Raw genomic sequence first — 22168 nt, forward strand, 5'->3', positions numbered from 1 at the left:
AAACTCTTTCAACGGCATCGGGTTTTGTGCTGTTTCTCTCCCGTCTTACACAACTGTTGATAACTGTTCACACACACACCTACCTTGTTTTTCCAGTCAGTCAGAAGGCAAGCTCTCTGAGGGCTCAGTCTGAGGCAATGCTTCTGTCAACACTTCTGTGTCCCCGACCCCCTACCATGGCCAGAACTGTGGCCACGGGCCGTGCTCTAAAGGCTTCCTAACTGCTGATCTGCGCCTCCCAGCCAGGCACACCCTGACACTCTGCCAGCTTCCTTCACAAAGCAGGTCTAGATTTGTGGGCTCTGTCTGCCCTATCAAACTTGGGTTTGGTGAGGGTGGGGCTGGAGCTCCCCTTCAACCAAGGCTAGAGGCTCCCCAAAGATGCAGTACGTCCTGGGAATTCAGGGCCATATCTCCCACTTAGAGCATTAAGGGGGCAGGATGGTATGGTGGCTCAGAACTAGGACTCTGGATCCCTGTGTTCCAAGTTCAAAGGCTTCTCCACCAGGTACTGGCTGTGTGACCTTGGACAAGTTACCAATACTTAACCTTTCTAAGCCTCAGTTTTCTGATACGTAAAATAAAGACGATAATAAGAGGACTACTATGATGATTAAATGAATATCTATTTATAAAGTTAGAAGAGTATCTGGGACGTGGTAAATGCTATGTGTTTGTTAAATAAATAAAAGTAGAGTTCCACCTAGTCATGGAAGGGTCCCCCTGGTAAGGTACAGTGCAAGTGACAAAGCAAACCCCAGTTCCAAACAGACAACTGAAGGCACCGAGGGAAATGGAAACAGGTGGCAGAGACCTCACATCTCGGGAAGCCCCTTGTGGCAAGGACCCACTCCTCTCCTCTCCCCACATCCTCGAAAGCCAGAGGACCCCATCTCCTGGCCCCATCAGTCTTCTGACCTAATCCCCCTACCCTAAGCCCCAAGCCACTTCCCCACCCTTCCCTCCAACTGTTAACTCCTTCTATGCAGGCAGATAGATTATAGCCAGAATCCAGACCCTGCTTTCCTTAGTTGCTGTGTGACCTTGACAAGTCACTTAGCCTCTCTGAACCTCACTTCCTCCTCTCTACAGGGGATAATCCTCCCCTGGAGGTCTGTCCTAGAGATTAACTAATAACTGAAATCACGCCCATGGATGTGCTCACAGGTGTTTGAACATGCTAGTGTCCCATAGGCCTGACCACACCGATGGGCGTTGGGCGTGCGGTTTGGGCACTGGGGTGGGGAAGGGAGCTGCCATTTAAAACTGACCCCCACTGGATAAGTTTTCCCAACAGCTCTTAAGCACCACTTCGGTTGGAAGCCAAGCTCCCTGTCCTTTAATCTACCACCTATGACATTAAAATACAGTTTCTTGGGGGGGACAGGCAGGGGCCTCATGTTGGCCTCTCTTCACCAAGTTACTGCATCTGAGGCCCTGAGGCAGGCCTGAGGGGAGAAGAGGAAGAAGTAGGAGGGGCTACTAGTGAGGGGGGAGGAGAGGGCCCCTTTGGAGGAGAACCAGAGAGTGGAGAAGACCCTTGGATTGAGGGGCAAAGGGGAAGAGGGTCAGGCCCCCAAGGCCGTCCCGTGCCCCCACGCTAGCTCGGCAATCACCTGGCCTGGCCTTCCACCCTTCTGAAAAGGAAGAGGAGCCAGCAGCAGCAAGTTACAATAGACCATTACCCGCCATTAATTAATTAAAATAAACAGCAAATTAAATACAGCAAAATTAAAATAGCACAGGAAATTAATTCTCTGCCAGCCCCACCTCACAGGTGAGATGCTTAAAGAGCCCTTTGCAGCCAGGATCCCGGGCAGCTGGGGTGTCACCAGGACTTGCCTTAGACCACAACTCCTGGCAACACCAAATATAAATGAACCCAGTTACCCATGGGCGTTTACCTGGCTCTGCCACCCTGAGATTGGCCTCCTGGCTCCTTAACCCCAGGGGACTCTAAGCCCTGGGCCACATTCTTGAACCCAAGCCCTGCTCCTCTGTCAGTGGGCAGGAATAGTCCTGATACCCCCTGGACCAGGCACTGGGCACATGGCCTACATCTGCCACCACACGGGTCAGGGCAAGAGGGAAGACGGACCTTGGCATTCTATTCTGGTTTCCCTCTGAGGCTTGGAGTCAGATCCTGGCAAAGACCCCTTCCTTCCGTGTGGAGCTCCTGGCCCCTCATTTGCAGCGCCCAAAACCTGCCTCTGGGGAACCCCTCATTTTGCTCCTTTCTTTGGCTGAGAGTGCTCAGGAAGGAAGCACTGCTGAGACCCAGAATCCCAGGCCAGAAGATGCCCAACAAAGTAGGCTAGACCAACCCCAGGACATGATACTGGAATTCCCTCCTAAACAAGACTAAACTCATCACACAGATGGGGAAACTGAGGTCGAAGAGGGCAAGGCATTTTGTTCACCGTCACCCAATGGCTAACTGGCGGAGCCTGGAGCAGTCTCTAATGGACACATTCCAAGTCACCACCAATAAATGGGATTTCTAGAGTGCAGCTCAGCCCGTGCTGACCCCGCCTCTTAGCCTGGCCACCAAGGTCTCGCCTCCATAATCCCATCCCACGGCACCCCCTTCCTGTGTCCCACACAACAGCCAGATTAGACTCCTTGCCCTCAGGCTGTCGTTCACAGGGCTCCTTCTCCCCAAAGCTCCTTCTCCCACCTCTGCCTGCCCAAGTTCAACCAGCTTCTTTAGGGTCCGGCTCAATGCCAGCTCCTTCGTGAGCCACCCACAGCCCTCATGCTCCTCTAACCTTCCGAGGTGCTTTGCCTCCACCCTCACACCCTGCGCTCTGTTGTCCACGTGAGCTGTGGTTACGGTGTGTGAGCTTCCCGAAGCCGCACACCACCTCCCCTCTGGGCCCAGCACCTGGCACAGTACCCAGCACTCAGTAGGTGCTCTGTAAAATCTCCTCCTCATCTGTTGCCCTGCCATGTCCTACCGATAACTGACAATAATGGCTATTGTTTATCGAGCATATACCATAAGCCCGGCTCCGGTACTGTCTCCCATCCTCATGTGATGGACCCAGGTCACAGAGGTTGTGTGACTTTCCTGAGGTCACAGCTCTGGAACTGGAACCCCACTGGTTCTTGTACCTAAATGAGTCTCCTTTCCTTCCCACTCACCTCTTCTAGGTCAGACCACCATCATTTCCTCACCCTGTCCTGTCACTAAAGACTTCCCATGACTCCTTGTGGCCCACTAGACAAAATCTAAACCCCTGAGCATGGCATCTAAACTCTGTGACATCTGGCTTCTTCCCTCTTTGCAGCTTCTCCTCTAGTCTCTGAGCGTCACCTCAGTTTCCAGCCTGCTGTACCTTGATTTACTTGTAGGCTCTGCATATGCTTTTCCCTCTGCCTAGAACACCCTTCCCCTACTTTTCCTCCTGTGAACTCCTACACATCTCTCAACATCCAAGATCAAGGGTTACCTTCCATTCTAGTCAGATGAGACAAGCAACAAACAAATTGGCCACAAAATTGAGAGCTCTACGAGGGAAGGACCTCTGTCACCATAGTGTCCCCAACGCTTAACCCATAATCAGTGCTCAGTCAACAATTTGTTGAATAGATGAATACTCTATATATTCTTGTTGACTAAACGGAGAAATGGCAAAAGAATACAAGGCCACAGTATGCAGGGCTGGAGGTGGAAGGGAAGAGACTGAGGCCAGGAAGGCCAAGGACGTGGTGGAGTACAGTGACAAGTACTTCAGGGGCTGCTCTGCAGCAGAGCCACGCTCTTGGCAGAGGGAGTGTTTGTGAGAGACAGAGGAAGGAAAGTGATGGTGTGAGGGAGGCTCTGAAAGTATGTGTGTGTGTGCACGCACGCGCGCATGTGAGAAGGCGGTGGGGATGTATGTGGGGGAGTGTGCGTGTATGTGTGTGTGTGTGTGTGTGTGTGTGTGCTGCATTTGTGAATCAGTCTGTGAGAGCGGCGCTGAGGAAGCATATGAAGGAGCGCGTGTACGTGGCTTGTGGGTCTGTGGCGGAGAGCCCGTGCGTTATATCTGTGCATGCGGGTCTGCGTGAGAAGGCGAGGGTGTGGGCCACGAAGGCTGTGCCGGAGGCTGTGCGTGTCTGCGGGGTGAGGGGGTGGGGACAGTGATTGAGAAAGACAACAAGGGGGGGGGACACCTGAGGGGGGTGTGAGGGAGAAACCGTAAGTGTGCGGGCGTGGAGGGTGTCGTGAGCACGTGCAGGAGGAGATGGTGTGCCCGTGAGTGTGCACAGCGCGGAGGGTAAGGTAGGATGTCAGGGCGCTGCTGAGGGTGTGGCTGCCATGGCCTCGGCCACGGGCCGGGAGCCAGAGGTGGGGGCTGGTCCTGGGCCCAGGGTGGGGGGCTCTGACCGAGCAGAAGGTTCCTCAGAGCTCCCTGGAGCCACCGGCGCCAGACCACGTCCCCAGGCAGAGAGGTCGAGCAGGAGGCCCAGATGTGTGTGCGCCTCACATTTTGTCCACAGCGAAACCTCTGGGCATTTATTTGTCTTTGTCTGTGTCCGGGTGTGCACGCCTGTGCTTGTGTGCGTGCTGCCGGCTGTGTGTCTGTGCCTGTCTTTGTCTCTGTATGTATCTGAGCCTTTGTCTCAGTGTGTGTGGCGGTTGGTCTAGGCTTGTCCACAAGACTGTGTCTGGAGTTGTGTGTGTCTACGTGTATCTGTGCCTGTGGGGCACCGGGTGTCCTTGATCTGTGCATGTCTAAGGAGGGCTGCGAGCATCCCCCTGGACCGTCTGCTTGTATCTCTGTCTGTGTGGCCTTAGTGTGAGTGGGAGAACGTTGTGCTTTGGAGGCTGTGGGTCTAGATCTCGGTGTATCTTTAAGTGTGAGAGTGTGCTTGTGTATCTGCATGTGACAGTCTGCCATGCGTTGTAGTATGGAAATGCTTATGTGTGTCTGTGGAAGGTGCATTTGTGAGACCAAGGATCTCTGTGTGTCTCTGTGCCTCTGTGTGTGTATGTGTGTGCTGGGTGTGAGGCGTTTGTCACAGACTGGTGAGCAAGTTAATCTCAGACTCCGTGACACGTGGAACAAAATCACGCTCCCATAATGGGATCATTCGTCTTCCTGTCCAAGGAGAGAACCAACTCTTCACCCTCCGCCCTGGGGGAGCCAGTGGGGCCAGGGCCAGGCTTAGGCCCCTATGCAGGCCCCCCTGTGGCCTCAGCACCCTACCCCCACCTCTCCTCTGCCACACCAGGCCCGTTCTGCCTCCAGAGTGCCCCAGTGCCCACTGCTGGCTGGGCTAGGCTCCAGGACATGTGACGGAGCCTTAGAGGCCTGTCCTGGGCCCCCCAGCCCCACCCACTGCTGAGGAGGGCCCTGCCCCAGATGGGAGGGCGGGTGCAGGAAGGAATCTTTGGGCCCCTCCTCCTCCCGGAGGGGAGGGATGAGCTGCAGGCCCGGCCGGGATTTTCCATCTCTCAGCAACAAGATTCCTGGTGAGCAGGCTGCGAGGCTTGGCAGGGCGCCTACCGGAGACCCGCCCTCACCCGCCAGGACGCCTGGGTCCCCAGGGCCGGGCAGCAGCGGGTTCCCTGGGGAGCTAGGAGGGCCCCAGAACTTCAGGCTACAGCTGCCTGGGACTATGGGAAAGCCAGACCCTTCCAGGCTCCCACCCCCAACCACAGACGGCTCCTCAGCCCCCCAGGCAAACCGCCACCCTTCTTCTGGCCTCTCCCCAGCCTCAGCCTTTGCTTCAGAAAGCCATCGCAGACCAGCCACCCAGCACCACCCACTCCCTACCTGAGCCTCAGCACACACCCAGCCTGAGTTCAAGACCTCACCTCTGGGTTTGAGGGCTCTCAAGGCCAGGACTGTGCTGCTTATCTCAGAATGGGGCTTCTGAGGACAGGGCCATGTGTCCTGCAGCTGTGAAATCCCTCTTGGTCTTAGCACTCCTTCCTGACTGAGCGGTCAGGCACCAGGAGAGGATTTCAAACCCAAGGCTGGGGAAACTGAGGCAATGAAGCTCTCTGCCCTGCCTACCGTTATGAATCAGAGGCCAAATCCAGTAGTCTAGACACACAAGTTCTTAATTCTGTCCAGCGGCAGTGGCTGCAACTCGTTCTTCCCCATAGGGGGTGCAATTTGGGGGGGGGGGCATCAGTTGGAGGGAGAGCGGAATGGGCAGGTGGACCCCCCTCAACCCTCAGTCTTGGAGCAGCCGGAGAGCAGGTTTGGTAAGAGATTAAGGTCGAGGAGAAGAGAACCGAGACGCTCCAAGATTTATGAGCCTAATTCTTCTCCCTTAAATTCCCCTCCAAGCCCCCCAGCCCTAGCCTGGTCCCTCCAGGGTCACGCTGTGGCCCCAGGCCAATGTCAAGGCCTTAACCCATCCATCAGCTGTTGCCAGGTAGTTTCCACCCCAATGGGTCCCAAAGGGAGGAGCTCAACTGACACTAGGGGCCCAGACTGACGGGGAAGGGGCATGGCCCTAAAGAGGCAGCCAACAGCCCCCTGCACTCTCCCAGGATGTAGGGGCTCACAGCCTCCAGGGAAGAAGCTAGGCTGGTGGGTGGGGTCCAGGAGGAGGTGACCTCCCAGCTCTGGCACCACTCCCAGCCCCGCCCTTCCAACAGGCCAGGAGACCTGGGATCCCATGGGGCCCTACAGCTCACAGGGTGTGTGACCTTGGGCCGTTGCTGCTCCTCTCCAGGCCTCAGCCTCCCCACCACACAATGCAGGAAGTGGTTAGGATACCCCAGGCGTCCCCCCTTCAGCTCCGCTCCTTCAGCGCTAAGCCCTGCCCTCTCTCCAGTCCAGGGGTGTCACCTAGAATCTGGGCCAGATGGGGTGAGGCTTTGGCAGGTAACTGGAGGAGTCCCTGAAGCCACTCAAGTCAGAGCTGAGGAGCGTATGGTGCTCACTCCTCCACCGCACATCCATTTTCCAGAAGAGTGAAACTGAGGCCCTGAGAGAAGGTCGGGGTCTGCACCAAGACCTGAGTTTTACTGGTGGGATGGTTAAGAGCACGGGCTCTGGGGACAGAGAGACTTAAGATTAAAATGTCAGCTGCAACAGAAACTTGTTATGTGAAGTCCCTTGCCTTCTCAGCCTCAGATTCCTCATCTATAAAATGGGCAGTAGTGCCTCCCTCCTACGACTGCTGAGTTGAAATAAGAAAACGCGTGTAAAGGGCTCAGCCAGCGTAGCAAACGCTTGGACAACGGTAGCTATCATGACCGTGGGTAGTATTAACACAAAGCCAAGTGGCCGGCGGGGGAAGGGTAGGTGGGGTCCCGACCTGGCTCATCCTCTAGACCAGGAGGGCCAGCCAAATTCCTCGAAGCCCCCCAGCTGTCTCCCCTCTTTGTTAAAGGCCTCTCATTAGTGAGCCTGGGCACCTGCCCCTCCACACGTAATAAGCCTCATTAGTATCTTAGCCCCAAGCTCTGAGCCCAGAGTCTGTGCATGTGCACATGCATGAGGGTGGGGGGCTGCGACAGGCCACCAGCCAGGAGACAGCATCCCCGCCAACCACACCCCCTGCCTGTCATCAGCAGGGCCCGTCACCACCCAGCTTGTCACCTGCCTGCCTCGCACCCGCACCACCTGTCACCCACCCAGCTCGTCACCCACCCAGCCCATCACCTGCACCACCTGTCACCCACCCAGCTCGTCACCCACCCAGCCCATCACCTGCACCACCTGTCACCCACCCAGCCTGTCACCAGAGCTGCCTGACAGGCCTCTGGGTGGGGGACAGGAGATGGGGAGGAGAAGACCACAGGGGTGTGGAGCTGGGGGCCCCAGAGACCCTGTAGGACCCCCACTTCAGCTCGGCATCCTGCAGCATCGCCATGGCAACGTCTCAGCCGCAACCACTTTCCCAAACATCCCCCGCCCCCCCCCACCCCCCCACCCCCCCCCAGGCCCTGCTCTTAGCTGAGCTGAGGCTGAGAAGAGCCTTGAGTGACAGCAGAACGGGACAGGAAGGAGGTGCTCATCAGCTGGCTGGCCTTGGCCATCCCTGCCCTCTCTGGACTTGGTTACTCCATCTGCAAAATGGAGGGGCTGGAACTGGGGAGGTCCCTGTACAGCGGGTCATCCCTTCCCAGCCTGGATTTGCTGAGCCAGTGGCCAGTTAACCTGTGAAGGCTGGCGGGGGCTGGGTACAAAAGGCCAGGGGGTTCTGGGTTCTTCCACACTCCTTTGCCCTGGCCCAGCTCACACAGGCTGGGCCTCTGGCCCAAGCTCACATAGCAAAAGAAGAGGAGCAGGCTGGAAGGGAGAGGGGCTCTGCCACAGGACTGCCAGCTGGAGATGATGCCACAGTGGGTGACCCAAGGCTGAGTTGGCCCCCACCTCCAAGCTGCATTATTTATAAAACCCAGAGCTCCTAGCCGAGCAACAGCTGCGGTGCCGCCCCTCCAGGGGGCACAGGCAGTGGTGGAAGGGTGGTGCCTCCCCGGGGGAGCCCCCTGGGGTCCCGGGCTCCCTCCACAGCTGGCCGGGGCAGGGGCTGAGGTGGGAAAGGGGCGGCCCGCCATCCTTCCCCTCCCAGCCCCCTCTCCTCTCCTCTCCTCCAGGCAGGCGGCGATAGGATTACTTCTGCATGACTGCCCGCTCCACAGGGTTCCAGAGACCCTCCTGCCTGCAGCAATCTTTAAAATTCCTGTAGCCCGGCCTCGCTCCCTTTCTCCCCACAGTGAATGCTCCAGCTTCTACCGCAGTGTGCCCGCGGCCGCCACCACCACCAGCGAGCTGGCCGGGGGCCCAGGTCCCCGGAGCCACGGGCAAAGGTAGACCCATCCTCGGGGTGTCCCTCAGAACCCTCTGAGGCCCAGGCCCTGGCCCATCCCCTCCGGCCCCTGGTGCCCGTCCAGCCCCACAGGGCAAGGCTCAAGCTGGGGTCGGGCCTGCCAGCTGCGCCAAGGAGGACCAGCACATACGTGCAAACACACCTGGTGGGTCTTGGCGTGCCTGGCCACATCCTCTGCTGCCAAAACCTGGATGCCCCCACCTCTGCTCTAACCGCCCCCTCCCTAACCTCACTAATCCTTGCTACCCCTGGGGTGGGCAAACAGCTGGGCCAGGCCAGCGCCTGTGGCTCCCCAGGGCACAGGAAGCAGGCAGGAGATCGATCCACTGAATTTTTTAAGGCTCTAATGGAGCCTGCCTCCCCAGACTTGGGGCCTGGGACACAGGCGATCTCTCAGGGACCCCTCCCTCAGCATTGCAGTTGCTTCCTCTTTCAGGTCTAGGGGGTCGGGGCACCTTTCTAGGAGCCTTCCCCCCAGCAAGAGAAGAGGCACGAGGGGCCCCTGGGAAAGAGATGGGACTGGGGGGCTGTGAGCAATACCCAGAGGCCCCCCCCAGTCTCCCCAGCCCTAATGCAGGCAGAAGCAGCTCAGCCTCTAAATCACTCCCCTCATGCTGCCCTCTGAGGCGGATTCTGTGCATCTGTAATTAGGGGGTGGAACAGATGGTGGAGATTCCGTTTAAAATCATGCATCTAGTAAAGTAACCTTCACTGTCGGAACTGACTCCCAGGGAGACCAAGCCCCAAGCCCGAATCTGGGGGGGGTGGGAGGGGAAACATGTCAAGCCAGCACCTTCTGCATCTTTTTTCCTGAAGCTCCAGGCCCAATGTCCCCCTCAGGTGAGCCCAAGAAGAGGGGGATTTGGCAAGCACCTGAGAAAGCGCAGGCTGGGGGTAAATCCCCCTGTCCAGGCCCCCCCCTCACCCCTACACGCCAGAGTCAGGGCAGGGCTGGGTACTCAGAGTTCTTGGCTGACACACCAGGACGACCAGGTGCCAAGAGCCCCCAAAGAGGCCCCAAACCCCCAAAAGCCCAGGCCAGGGTGCCCAGAGCACAGGGTCTTGGGTGGGGCAGCTTTGAACCAGATGTACAGCCTCACTGTCCAGGAATGAAAGGCCTGGGGCAATGAGGGGGGGTGGAGATGCCTCCCCAGGCAGAGGAGGCTCTGGGAAGTGGGGGAGGACCAGGCAGCCGAGAACGAGAGAGAGCACGGAAGAGTGGGCCAGTGTGTCTGCAAGGCTGAGGCTATGGGTGTGGGGGGGGTTTGGGGGAGGGAGGCTATGGGGGGGGTTTGGGGGAGGGAGGCTGGGGAGAACAAGGTGGGATGGGGGAGCGGTGATGGAGAGCGCTGAGGACGGAGGCTGTGCTGGAACGTGTGATGGTGGGAGTGCGGGCTGCAGGGTGAGGTGTGGGCGCAGGGCAGAGCTGCTCTGAGGGGTGACCGGGCTGGGGCTGTGTGTGTTTGCGTATGAGTGCGGGACTGGCGTTTGGAGAGGGGTGGGGGCTGTCCCTGGGCCCTTGGATGGCTGAGGAAAGTACTGGAGCTGGAGCTTGCTGGGGAACGCACAGAGAACTGCTTGTTTGCGGAGGTGCTGGGATCTGGGGTGTGTGTGTGCGTGTGCGTGTGCGGGGTGCGCATGCACGTGCACGGCCTGGCAAGTATGAGAAGCTGAGGGGACATTACTGTTCAAAGATGCACTATGTCTGTGTGTTTGAGGTAAACGGTGTGGCTGCAGGGGTGTCCCCCTCTGAGTGGGCGTCGAGGCGGTGTGTGTACGTGTATGTCGCGGGGAGAGTTTGGAAGGGTGTAGGGGGCTGTATCGGTGTGTCTGGGGACGTGCTGAGCTGCAGCGGAGGGAAACGCTGGGGCCGTCGGGAGAGTCTGTGGGTGTCTGGTTAGGTGCTGGGGCTCAGAGAGCCTGAGTGTGTGGAAGGTATCAGGGCTACAGTAGGGTCCTGGGTGTATCTGGGGAGGTGCTGGGGTTGGAGGAGGAGATGATCTGTTTGAGGATGTGGTAGAAGCCTTGTGTGTGTGTTGGGGTGTCTGGGGGTATATTGGGGGTCATAAACATCTGGGTTTTGGTTAAGTACTAGGGCTGTAATATGTGTTTGGGTGGGTAGGCATGCGGTGGTTGTGCGTTTGGGGGCGTGCTGAGGCTGTGTGTTTAGGGGTGCTGGAGCTGTCAGTGGGGAAGCAGTTGTGTATTTAGGAGGTGCGAGGGGCTGGAGTTGGGCCCCTGTGCCCAGACAGGTGATGGCGCTGCGGCGTGAGGGCAGGTGCCCCTCTGAGGAGGTGAAGGGCAGAGTCCTGGCCTTTGCTCAGGGGCCCACCTGGGGGCTGCCCGCTAGAACCCCTCTGCTGGGGGTGCCCGCCCACCCCCAGACCCCACGTCTGGGTGTCGAGACAGGCAGTCCATCTGTCTCTTCCTGCGCCCAGGCCGGAGGAGCAGAGCCGCCTCCTCGCTCCCTGGGGGGCGGCAGCGGATCCCAGCCCACCCATCTGCCTTCAGATGGTCGAGGCAGGAGCCTCCACAAAGCTGCCTGGAGGGCATCCCTGTGTTTGAAGAGGCACGGGCTGGGGGGTGGGGGGGAACTGCACAGCAAACGGTCCTCACGGAGGCTCCTTTGAAAACCACTGACGCCAGGAGAGACGAAGAGGGAGGACAGGGGCGGGTATGTCTGTCCTTGTGTGTCTGTGCGGATCAGCGACCGACTGTGTGCCTTGGAGCCCCTTCACATGTGTTCATGCCGGTGGCCTCTGTTCAAGCAGCATCCTTGCCTTGGAAAACCGCCCTCCAACCCAGGCTACGAGCTCACAGCCTCACACAGGCAGCTACCCCCTCATCCATGCACGCTGCCTACACTACACTCACACGCAAACACCCCCCACACCTTCACATCTGCAGAATGCTGCACCCTGGTACACATGGCCCTCAGTCCCAGGGTCCTAGTCCTTCACATGTGTACGCCCATCACACACACCCGCTCACTGCAAAGCCAGGTACAGCCACATGCACCTGTCACATATACATGCCTCCACACAGACATACCCGACAAGTAGCTGTCACACCCACACCCACACACTCCACACACCTTGGGGAGTGGATCTCCCTGTCACACCCATATCCCACCTCATACGCACTCAGTCTCTCTCACACACATTGTAACAGACACTCACCATCCCTTATACCTGTACATACGTGCACATGTTTGCACATGTGCACACACACTCTCACCAGCTCTCAGCTCTTTCACGCCAGCCCATTTCTCTGTGTCCAGGCCAGGCCCTGCAGGAGGGCTGCCACCAGTTGAAAGTGTCTCCTGCCTCCCTGCCCTGCCAGCTAGGTCAGAGTGGGGGGCATACCTCCCCACCCCACCATGACACCATGGCTCCCTGGGAACCCTGATCTTCCCCTCCAGAGGGAAAGAGTCCTCTCTCTGCTCTGGGGTGACTGCCACTGTTGTGTGAGAGTGTGACTGTGTATGTGTGTGTATCAACATGTTTTGAGAAGACACGATGAGGCCTGTGTGTCACTGCCTGTATGGGTAAGAAAGCATAGGGACAGGTTCACCAGTTATGTTTGTGAGATTCAAGATGAGTGTGAGAGCAGAGACATGTATGCCACAAAATGTGTATTTGTGAGTGTGTGTGAGGCCAGGCCCCTGTGGACAGGTGTTGAGTGTGGGGGGGTGCACCTACACGAGGAGACACACAGTGAGTGTGAGTGGGGAGTGAGTGGGGAGTATTCTGAGATATTTTCTGAGACAAGAGATACGTACATTTGTGAGTAGGGGTCAGGGCTAGGAGAGGCACCCTCCGCAACTCCCTCCCCCTACAAAGAGATCAGGGCAGAGGGGTCTCTGGGATCTGGGGGGAGTGTGTGTGTGTGTGTCTTCCTCTCTCTCTTTCTCCCTGACCTCTTTAGCAGCTGGAAACTGAGCCGGGGGTGGAAGGAATGGAGACTTGGCTGGCCTGGGGGTTTGGGGAGGGAAGCAGGAGAAAACACCTTCCAGATTCTCATCAAATCCTTGTTTGTGGTTTGTAGCCTTCAGTCTCTCCTCTCTCTTTCTCTCGGTCTGGGTTTCCCCCTTTCTTTATCTCTTCCTGCCTCTCCCTCTCTCCCCCACATCTCTCCTTCTCCCATCTCAGTCACCTTGTCTCCCCCCTTGGATCTCCCTGTCTCCAAGTCTCTGTCTCTCTCTGTCTGTCTCTCTCTCCCCAGGCCCTTCCGTATTTCTGACTCCTGTCTCTGCCAGCACCTCTGTATGTCCGTCTCTCCCAGTCCTGGTCCATCTGTCCGTCTCTCTCCGTCTGCCTGTGCGTGGGTGTCTCTGTCCATCTGCTCCGCCACCCATCTGTCTGGTTGTCTGTGCTAGTCCTTCTAAGGGTGCCCACTCGCTCACCAAGACACCCTCCCCCAGGTCAGCAAAGGCCTCTCCTGGCTCAGGGGGCGGGGAGGGGGTGCAGAGCTGCAGCTTCTGGAAGCTTCAGTAGCAGCTGGGCTGAGCTGGGAGTTCGGGGCCAGCCAGCTGCAGAAGTGGCCCCTCCCCTGGGCTCCCAAGCCAAGGACCCCAGAGCAGAGAGAGGAGAAAGCAGGGCCTCGCTGCAGCTGAGTCCGTGTGTGCGCGTAGGGGGAGGCAGGGGGCCTCACTTTGCCTTCGCTTCACCGTTCCCCCCCAAAGCCAGGTCCTGTAGGAGAGGAAGCTTCAGTGCCCACCTCCCTCATCCCCTCACCAATGGAAGAGACGCTGGGGATCCAGGAGGGAAGGGCTGGGGGATGCCAGGCCTTGGGCGAAGCCATAGCTTCCTGTCAGATGGGTGGGAGGGGGGCTCCTTCCCTCCTCCCTCCCAGGCAGTCCTTGGGGATCCCTCCAGTTCTGGTCCCAGCTCCAGACACGAGGGGCCGCATAGGCAGTTCTCACCAGCTCCCACAGGGCCATTCCTACCTCCCAGCTGCCCCAGAGCCTCTGACCCACAGGGATAAGGCGGAGGGGGGTGGATCACACAGATGTCTCCTCCCTCCCCAAATGGAGGTTGGCTCTGGATATCTGGAGTTCGTGGCCCTGTCTACGCTCCGGCCATCCTGAGAGGCCCCTGGCAGTCCACCTACCATTGCCAGCCCAGCACCACACACACACACTGCACCCCAGCACTCGTGGCCCACCATCGCCACTCCCTGGCCCAGCAACTCTGAGGGCTCAAGAGGAGCCCTACCGCGGAGACCTGCACCCTACGCTGACTGGTGGCAGCCTCCAGCAGGGCCCCCGGCACAAAGCCAGCAGCTGGAGGAGGTACCCCTCAACACTCCCCAGGAGGCTCTGTTCCTCCCTCTCTAAGAAGAGCTCACAGTCCAAATCCCACAATAGATGGGGAAACTGAGGAAGGGATGGGATGACACAGTCAGTCATTCTTCCTGAGACCCTGGGGTGGGATCAAAAATGAGGAATAGGGAATGAAAAGGACGCCGCAGGGGCAGAATCTGGCTCCTTCCTGACCTGCCACGGGCAAAGTCCATGTTGGCTGCACAGCCCTGCACAGCCCTGCCGCTGGGCCAGGGCCAGGGGCTGGCTCCCTCCCTCTAGAGCTCTCCTTGCCCCTGGCTGGGCCCCCTCCCTCTCCTCGCTTCTGAGCAGCCCTCCCTGCCCTCTCCCTCCCAGCTCTGGCTCTCTCATCCTCAGCTCTTGGAAGCCTGACTCACTGTTTCCCCTCCTCTCTCCCCTCCCTCCCTCTCTCTCCCGGCAGTGGCGCCTCCCCCTCCCCTGGGGGGGGGCTCTGGCCACAAGGGTGCCCGCCTGCTCCTCTCCCCAGGCTCTGGCCCCCTCCGTACCCAGGAGGCCCCCTGCAGCTGTTCCAGCTCTCTAACTACAGAGAGGTGGACGGAAAGAGCCTAGGTCCCAGCCAAGCAAGGGGAGGGGGCCCCCTCTAGACTGGATTTCCTCCTGTCAGACAAGGTGGGGGGGATCCAACCGGATGACACCCCTGGTGTCTCTAACGGTCCTAATGTTCCTGGCTTTTAAAAGCCCGGTGCCTCTTGACACTGAGCGCCCACAACCTGTGGGGCGCTGTACCTGCCTCAGGCTCCGCCCCCAGGTCCAAAGAAGAGCTCGGCTCTGTTCCCAGACATTTGGGGAGTCGGGAGACGCTGCCCTGGGGCAGGAGCATTAGTCAAGTGACCCCTGGAATCCCCCTGTCTCCCCGTTCTCCCTCCTTCTGTGGGAGAGCTTCCTTCTCTCTCTCTCCCACCTGTCCTCCTCCCTCTTCCCAGAGACATTTGCTTGTCTCTCCTCCAGATACAATCCTAGCAGCATTTGATCTTGGGTGAGAGGCTCTCAGTGCCCGTGCATTTTGGGCTGTGGGGTGGGGAGTGGCACATGCCTAGGCCTTCTTGGTCCCCTGGATGCCATCTCCAGGGGCTGTGATCCTGGCTCTTCTCCTTGACCGTTTTCTCTCTCACCCCCTCATCACTAGCTTCTGTCACCATCTTTTCCTCTTTCCACCTCACGTGGGGCTGTCTGGGTCTCTTTCCTCCCCACCTCCCCCAGCTCTCTCCCTGGTGGGCCCATCTGCTGACATTAGCAACAATGTTACCCTTGCTCCCCCCTTCAGTTCCCAGCTCCACCCCATCCTGGCTCCCCCCTCCCTGTCTCTGTCCCAAGAGACCCAGGGGACCTAGAGGCAGAGCTGGGCTCCATCCCATAATGGTGAGTCTGCTTGACCTCACTAATCACGCCAGAAGTGCCTGGGCATCTGGTATGAAGGCATGGCACCCTGTGGTCTTGGGTGGCTGGCCTGAGGCACAGAGCTCTGTATTCCACAAACCAAAAAAAAAAAAAGAAGTTGACTTGGGGTGGGGCAGAGCAGAGAAGAGGGGAAGTGAGGGGGATCAGGTTTGCCTGGAGGAAGCCCCTGTCCAATGGGGAACAGAGGCAAGAGGAGGTAGTGGCTCGAGCCAGCGCTCCAGGCTGATTGAGAATAAGTAATGTCCCTCTGGGGCTCTGCCGGTCCAGATCAGCCCCCTCTAAAAAAAAAGGTCTTCTGCCAGGGACAGTTTGCCCCCCAAGCCTCCAGCACAGCCACACCAAGCAGGTGAAGATCCCGTCTCTTAATCTCCTTTAGAATCCAAATCCATCCTCCCTTCAGTACACCTCCACTTAGCTCAGCAGGGGGTTCCATAAGCCTCCCGGCCCAAATCTAACCAGGTGGAATGGGAGGGGACAAAGCCCCCCAGCTCCCACGCCCCCTCACCAAAGGCCCCATCAAGGGCTGGGGAGCAATGCAAAATAATCCTGGAACCCACACACCTCCAAACTGAGAAGCAACCTGGGGGTGCTGGGGCTCCACAGCACCTGGGGGTGCTGGGGCTCCCTGCCCCCACGACCCTGTTCCAGACCCCCCAGCCCAGCAACCATAATAAACAGCAAGCTCTTTTTCTTTATGACACCAAATTCCTCCAAGCCGAACAGCTCCTTCCATCACTACCTCAGCCATAGATCACATTAAAAACTCACAGAGGGCAACTTAAACACATCACATTTGTTTCTCTCTATATTATTTCAAAAGTAACGGCATTAAAAATGGATTTTACTACAGAAAATAAATATCAGCACGTGGGCCGGGAGCCCAGGCAGGGGGAGAGAGCCCACCAGGAGAAGGTCCCTGAGGGCTTGGGCACAGCTCAGGCACTGACCAAGGAGGTGGCTGAGAGGACAGACTACACCCGGGGTGGGGTGGGGTGTGGGGGGAATGCCTGGGGAGGGGGCAATGCCCGCCCACCTGGGCACCTGCCCCAATGCCAGACCAAGAGGGACAACGAGTCACTGGTTTGAACTGGTCCCCCAAAGCTCATGCCCTCACTGATCTTTGCAACCTCTGGAGGGTGGGAGCTCTGGGGCAAGAAGTTCACTAGTCTCTGGGGGTTATTCCAACTATTGACACAGCAGAAGAAAAAAATGAATTCAACTTACTATCCAGTTTGATTTTCCATTACTATAAAAATAAATATACATCTGCTCAAAGGAGGGAGATGGCAAGCTGCAGGCACATGCCACCTGGGGGGTCCCCCCCGCAGCTCACCACCACAACCCAGCCTGCCCCTCCAGGCGGCAGGGGTGGGGGCTGTGTGTGGGTGGGGGACGGACCAACTGGTAATCTGTCACCTACAGCCCCAGCTCACACAGCTACACACACCGGGCCACACGGAACAGGAACAAGCCAACAATAGAAACACCCCAAACGCTCCTGGCAGGACTCTGCCCAGGCCCGGGTGCATGCCCCCGCCCCGCCGGCGGCAGCAGCGGACAAAATGTGGCCACCCTGACCCGGAGGCAAAGCTTGTCCTCACACCCTGAGCTCTGCCCAGGGAGCTGGGGCCAAGTCCCGCCTGACACCAACTGGTCCGGCGGGAAACGCCTGCCCAGCCAGACAGGCACAGGCCCCCCAAGGGTCCCTCCTTGTGCTCAGGGGCCAGGCTGGTGCAGCCTGGCCCTACCTCCCAGGGTGACGCCTGGGCCCAAATTCAGCTGGCCCTGCCAGTCAGGCACTGGTGCAGAACGGAGGGCACCAGGCTCAGCCCCTCCCAGCCCAGCCCCAGGGCCCCCAAGCTAGGAGGGAGGGGGGACTCCCCACCCCTCCACATCTGGCCCTGGCCCCCAGGGTCTGCGGTAGAGAATTCCCGCCCCCGCTTCTCTCTCTCTCCCTCCTCCCTCTCAGTGCCCGCTGCCCGCCTCAGGGACGGCCCCAGCTCCCGCCTCCGGCCAGCAAGGCCCACATCCTTCCTCCCTCAGCTGGCCCCTTCGCCTGGCAGGAGGCTGGGGGGTCAGGCTGCTGGGGAACCCCTCCAGCTCCCATCAGTCTTCATCCCCAGCCCCCAAACTCTGGGTTGCTGTCCCTTTTCCTGTAGAACAGGAAACAAGGTTATTTCCTAGACTCAGAGCCAGCCCCCTGCCCCTCTGGCTCTGCCTGGGGACCAGGACCCAGCAGGGGAATGCGCCCTTAGCCAGAAAGCAGAGAGATTCTGCAATTCACCCCCAGCTACCGGCCCAGGGGGCTGACAGCTGTCACTCAGCACCCCACCCCCTGGGGAAGAGGGGGCCGATTCAATCAGAGCCTCAGAGGAAACGCATTGATAGGCGATTATTTATTTATTTATGCAAAAGTGAGCCGACTTTGTTCACCAGGTAACCGGGCACGCGGCCCAACCCCTACGGCCCTGGCCGCCCCCAAATCCCTCCTCCGCCCCACACCCCCTCGGGGTCATTAGGTCCCCGCCCCTCAACTCCCAGAGCACCAGCAGAACCTTGGGATTTGGGGGTTGAAGGGGAGGGGCTCCTCCCTCCGCAGTCTCCCCCTTTCCCAGGGCCGTTCCTAAAATCCAGCCTTGTTCTCCGCTCCCACGGTCCCCCCCTTCACCCACCCCCCCCCCCCACATTCTCAGCAAGCTGGAGAGCAAATTGCAGTTTTAAATCCAAAGGCGGAGGGAGGGGGAAGGAGGAGGGGGCGCGCGGCAGCGCTGGGCGCGCACCTCGCCCCCGAGCCGGGGGAGCCGCGGGGCGGCCAGGAAACCCGAGAACCCCCCCTCCCCGCCCCCCCTTCTCGTCCACCTCCCCCTCCCCCTTCCCGGCGCTGCCTGCCAGGCTTCGAGCCGAGCCCAGCCGAGCCGCGGGCCCCGGTGGAAACAAAGACCGATCGCACCGCGGGCACCGCAGCCACGGGGTCCGGCGGACCGGACCCGGGCGCGCGGAGGGGGCGCGGAGCCCCCCCGGTGCGCTGCACAAAAGAGCCCGGCCGGCCGGTCCCCAGCGGGGGTCTAGGGCTGGGGAGGAGGCGCCACTCACCGGAGTGCTGGGCTGCCGGCTCCGTTGGTCCGAGCCAGGCGAGGCGCTTTGGGGGGCGTCTGTCTTCCGGCCGCGGCAGCGACGCGGGCGCTCGGCAGCTGGGGAGAGCAGTCGTGGTGGAGCCCTGAGCCGCCCGCCGTTGCTGACAGCATGGCTCGCGCCTCGGCTCACATTCTCCGCCGCTAACTCCGCTGGACACGGCCCCCCGCTCTCGCGGCGCCCCCCACCTCGATCACTCCTTCGCTCTCTGTGCCCACCTCGCTCCCCCCACCGCGCACACACTCTCACAGCCCTGGACACCCCCGCCCCCACCCCCACCCCCCAATTGCAAACCTGGGAGGGAACGCGCCCCGCGTAGTCCTCCTCCTGCTCCTCCTCCTCCGCCCTCCTCCCTCCTGCTCTCTCTGGCTGTCTGTCTGTCTCTCTGACTGTCTCTATCTCTCGCTCCCTCTGCCTTTCTCTGCTTTCAGAGCTGGGTGGGAAAAGGAAATGAGGACAGAAAGCAGACGCTGGCTTTGGGTGGTGGTAGCTGGATTCCCTCTCTCCCTCCCTCCCCCTCCTCCCCTCCCTCCTCCTGCCTTCTGCTCTCTCCGCTGCGAGCGGGGCTGAGCGCAGCCTGGCGGGTGGCTCGCTTTGCCCGCCCGCCCGCCTGTCTGTCTGTCTGGTCTGCCTCGCTCGCTCCCTCCCTCCGTCTCTCGCCCTCGCCCTGCCTGCCTGCCTGCCTCTCTCCGTCTCCGCCGCCGCCGCCGCTGCCTCTGCGAGCTCGCCTTACCTTCGCCGCTCACCATCCGGAACCCCAGGGGGGAGCGCGCGCGCGGCACGCCGGGACTTGTAGTCCCCGCCTCGGCCGCTCGGCGCGCGGGGCGGGCGGGGCGGCGCCAGCAGCTCCGACGGCGCGGCCGGGACCCTGCAGGGACCCCAGCGCCCGGGCCCTTGCGGCCGGGGCGAGTCCTCTTTTACCAAGGGGTGCTGGTTCTCCCCAAGGATTGGGAACGTTTCCCACGTTCCTAGTTCCCCGCGGGGGCTCTGGCTTGAGCAGAGGTTACGGGCGGGAGGGAAGGGGCGGGGTCTGCGAAGGGAATGAGAGTAGAACAGGGAATCGAGGGATTAGCTAAAGGGCCTGCTACTTTCTGGGGCATCCCAATTAAATAAGAGAGGAAGAGGAAAGAGGAGAGGACCGGCTCCCTGAATTTGGGGGCGTTCTCCCTTTATGAAAAGGTTTCCTACTGAGTAAAGCGCAAGGATTTATGGCGAGAGGGCTGCTCAAGAAACCTCAAAGCCCACCAGCACCTCCTCCTCACTCAGTGACCCCGTCTCAAGTTCTGAGCTCTGGGTTTAGCGACCCCCACCAAAGCTTAGTTTTTCTAGAAGTCCAAGGGCGGCGAGGGCACAAATTCCTGGATAATCCACAGATCTCTCTCTCTGTCTCTCTCTCTCTGTCTCTCTCTCTCTCTCTCTCTCTCTCACACACACACACACACACACACACACACACACACACACCGCTTGCCTTCCTGAATTCGACTGAGCTTTTTCCTTGTGTCAGGAAGCAACATTCAGATTCAACAGTTCAGAGCCCCTGCTGTGCCCAGGGGGCTGGACTCAGCACTTTCACCTACCTCCTCTTCAGGTCACATCTGTTATCCAGCCCCTCGCTCTGGGCCCCCTGCCTGGCCTATCCCCACAGATGGAAATGTGCACTGCCAGGGCCTGGTTACCAAGGGAAGATATCTGGACAGCTCAGAAAGGAAAACTGCTGCTGCTGCCATTTACTGAACACCGCAGGGCTCTTGAGTCCTGCAAAGACCTGGTGAAATGGTACTGTTATCATTTCCATTTTAGAGATGAGGGCACTGAGGCCCATGACACCCACTGAAGAAGTGGTAGAGCCCAGCCAGACCAGGATCCGTTTCATTCCAAAGCCCACTGCTTAACCTCTGGGCTGTGGCAGGGAGCTTTGACTCCCCAGGTCTCCGTCTGACCTTCTCTCCCAGTGTCTGTGTGTCCTCCCTTGGCACTTCAATTCGACAAATGTTAACTGAGGTGTGCAGGGCTCACAGGGGACACGGAGATGAATAATGCATGGTGGCTGTCCAGTCCTCGGTGTCTACCAGCACCGGCCCTGACTGGCCCTGCGCTGGTCCCACTTCATCTGTGTGTCTGACATTCCTTTGTCCAGTGTCTGCTGGCTTTTTTCTGTCTTGCCCCATGTCTGAAGTTTCTTCAGCGGTGCCTTTGTCCTTGTCCCACCTGTTTCTGACTCTTCCTTTGGCCCTGCGGGGTGTTGCGAGGTGATGGCCAGCATGTGACAAAGGCAGGTGGTGTCATTTTGCCAACTGCAGCTCCCTGTCACCACCTTCCCTACACCTCCACCCTTCCCAAGCCCCTCCTCTAGACAGTCTGGAACCCCCAGAGGGCAAAAGAGGGGATCTAGGGGGCACTCTCTGTTGGCCCCTTGCGGGGACTGGGAGCACAGCAACCATGGGAGAGGTTTAGGGTCTAAATAGTACACCTATTGATCTGGCATCATGGGGCTGGCATGGCCAGCTGCAGAGGCCCCCGTTTGGGAGCAGCTTGTCCTTGCAGGCAAGCCCTGGGTTCAAAGATTTATTCATTGAATGGGAACAATTATAAGGTCAGATATTAATGAAAGCAGTGGTTAAAGTCATTAGGGGCCCTTTGCACCTCCAAAGCCTGAGTCTAAAGTTATCACAAATAGATGGGACTTTGGCATCTTGCACCAGCTGGTCCCCCACCAGCGAGACTTATCACTGGGGAGCGTAGGAGAGGCCCAGGTTCCCCTTTCTTTTACCCCCTCACAACATCCTTAACTATTAGGCTCTGCCCAAGGGCATGAAGATCCCACCTAAGCTGAATCAAATTTGGGGAGGGAATTGGGTGGGCATACAGGATAGCTTCTGGGAAATAGGGAGCCCCAGGTAGATTGGAATGAAAAGGCATTTGGGAAAGGCATGGGAGGGGAGAGGTTAGGTCATAAGGTGCAAGGTTAGTAGGGCCCACGGCTCCACGAGTGAGAGGGGAATAGAAGTTAGGTGGGGTTGTCCATGCATTCCCCTCCCACTCCAGGCTGCTTCAGTGGCCCCCTCCCCAGACAGGGTGGGTGCTCTTAGTCCCCAAGGTGTTGGGCATAGCTGGAAACCAAGCATTACAGGGTTTCCCAGTCATTTGGGGGCTGGTCTTTCTCTTGGAACCTCTTAAAATTGTGTTGGGTGAGGGGGGGTGGTCTCCCCAAACTCAAGCCGAGTCTTCCTGTAGGTGGCTGCTGCCACCTAGTGTCTAATTGCCATCTCTGCTTCACCAGCCTAGTCTAAAAGGGGGCTACCCAGTCCTCAAAAACAGCATCTAGGGTCACCTCAGGCTGGGCAGGGTAGCTATAAGCTCCCAGAGAAAGCGGACTTGAAGGAGGGGACGCAGGTTCTGGAAGAACCTGCATCATCCCTTTCTGGGTTCCGCTCACTCCCACCATTTTTGATTCAATGTAAGCAGAAGGTGGTATAGCTAGACCCTAGGAAATAGAGGTGAGAGTCC

At 58.9% G+C, this 22168-nt stretch overlaps 1 protein-coding gene across 3 annotated transcripts in view; it reads right to left on the reverse strand.

Moving 5' to 3' along the window:
• AHDC1 (AT-hook DNA binding motif containing 1) overlaps positions 1-19452 on the reverse strand; it is a 64745-nt gene extending 45293 nt beyond the window's left edge. For 2 of the 3 annotated variants that reach the window (XM_068539258.1, XM_068539259.1), the window contains exons 1-2: positions 18953-19155; positions 18620-18717 (exon numbers count right to left, since the gene is read on the reverse strand). The gene's annotated coding sequence lies outside the window, so the exon portion shown is untranslated. Of the gene's footprint in view, positions 1-18619; positions 18718-18952; positions 19156-19391 lie in introns of those variants that run through there. The other variant, XM_068539260.1, reaches the window with a different exon arrangement.
• Positions 19453-22168: the final 2716 nt, after the last annotated feature.

The sequence above is a fragment of the Eschrichtius robustus genome, chromosome 3, assembly GCF_028021215.1.
Source record: "Eschrichtius robustus isolate mEscRob2 chromosome 3, mEscRob2.pri, whole genome shotgun sequence".
Lineage (NCBI taxonomy): Eukaryota > Metazoa > Chordata > Mammalia > Artiodactyla > Eschrichtiidae > Eschrichtius > Eschrichtius robustus.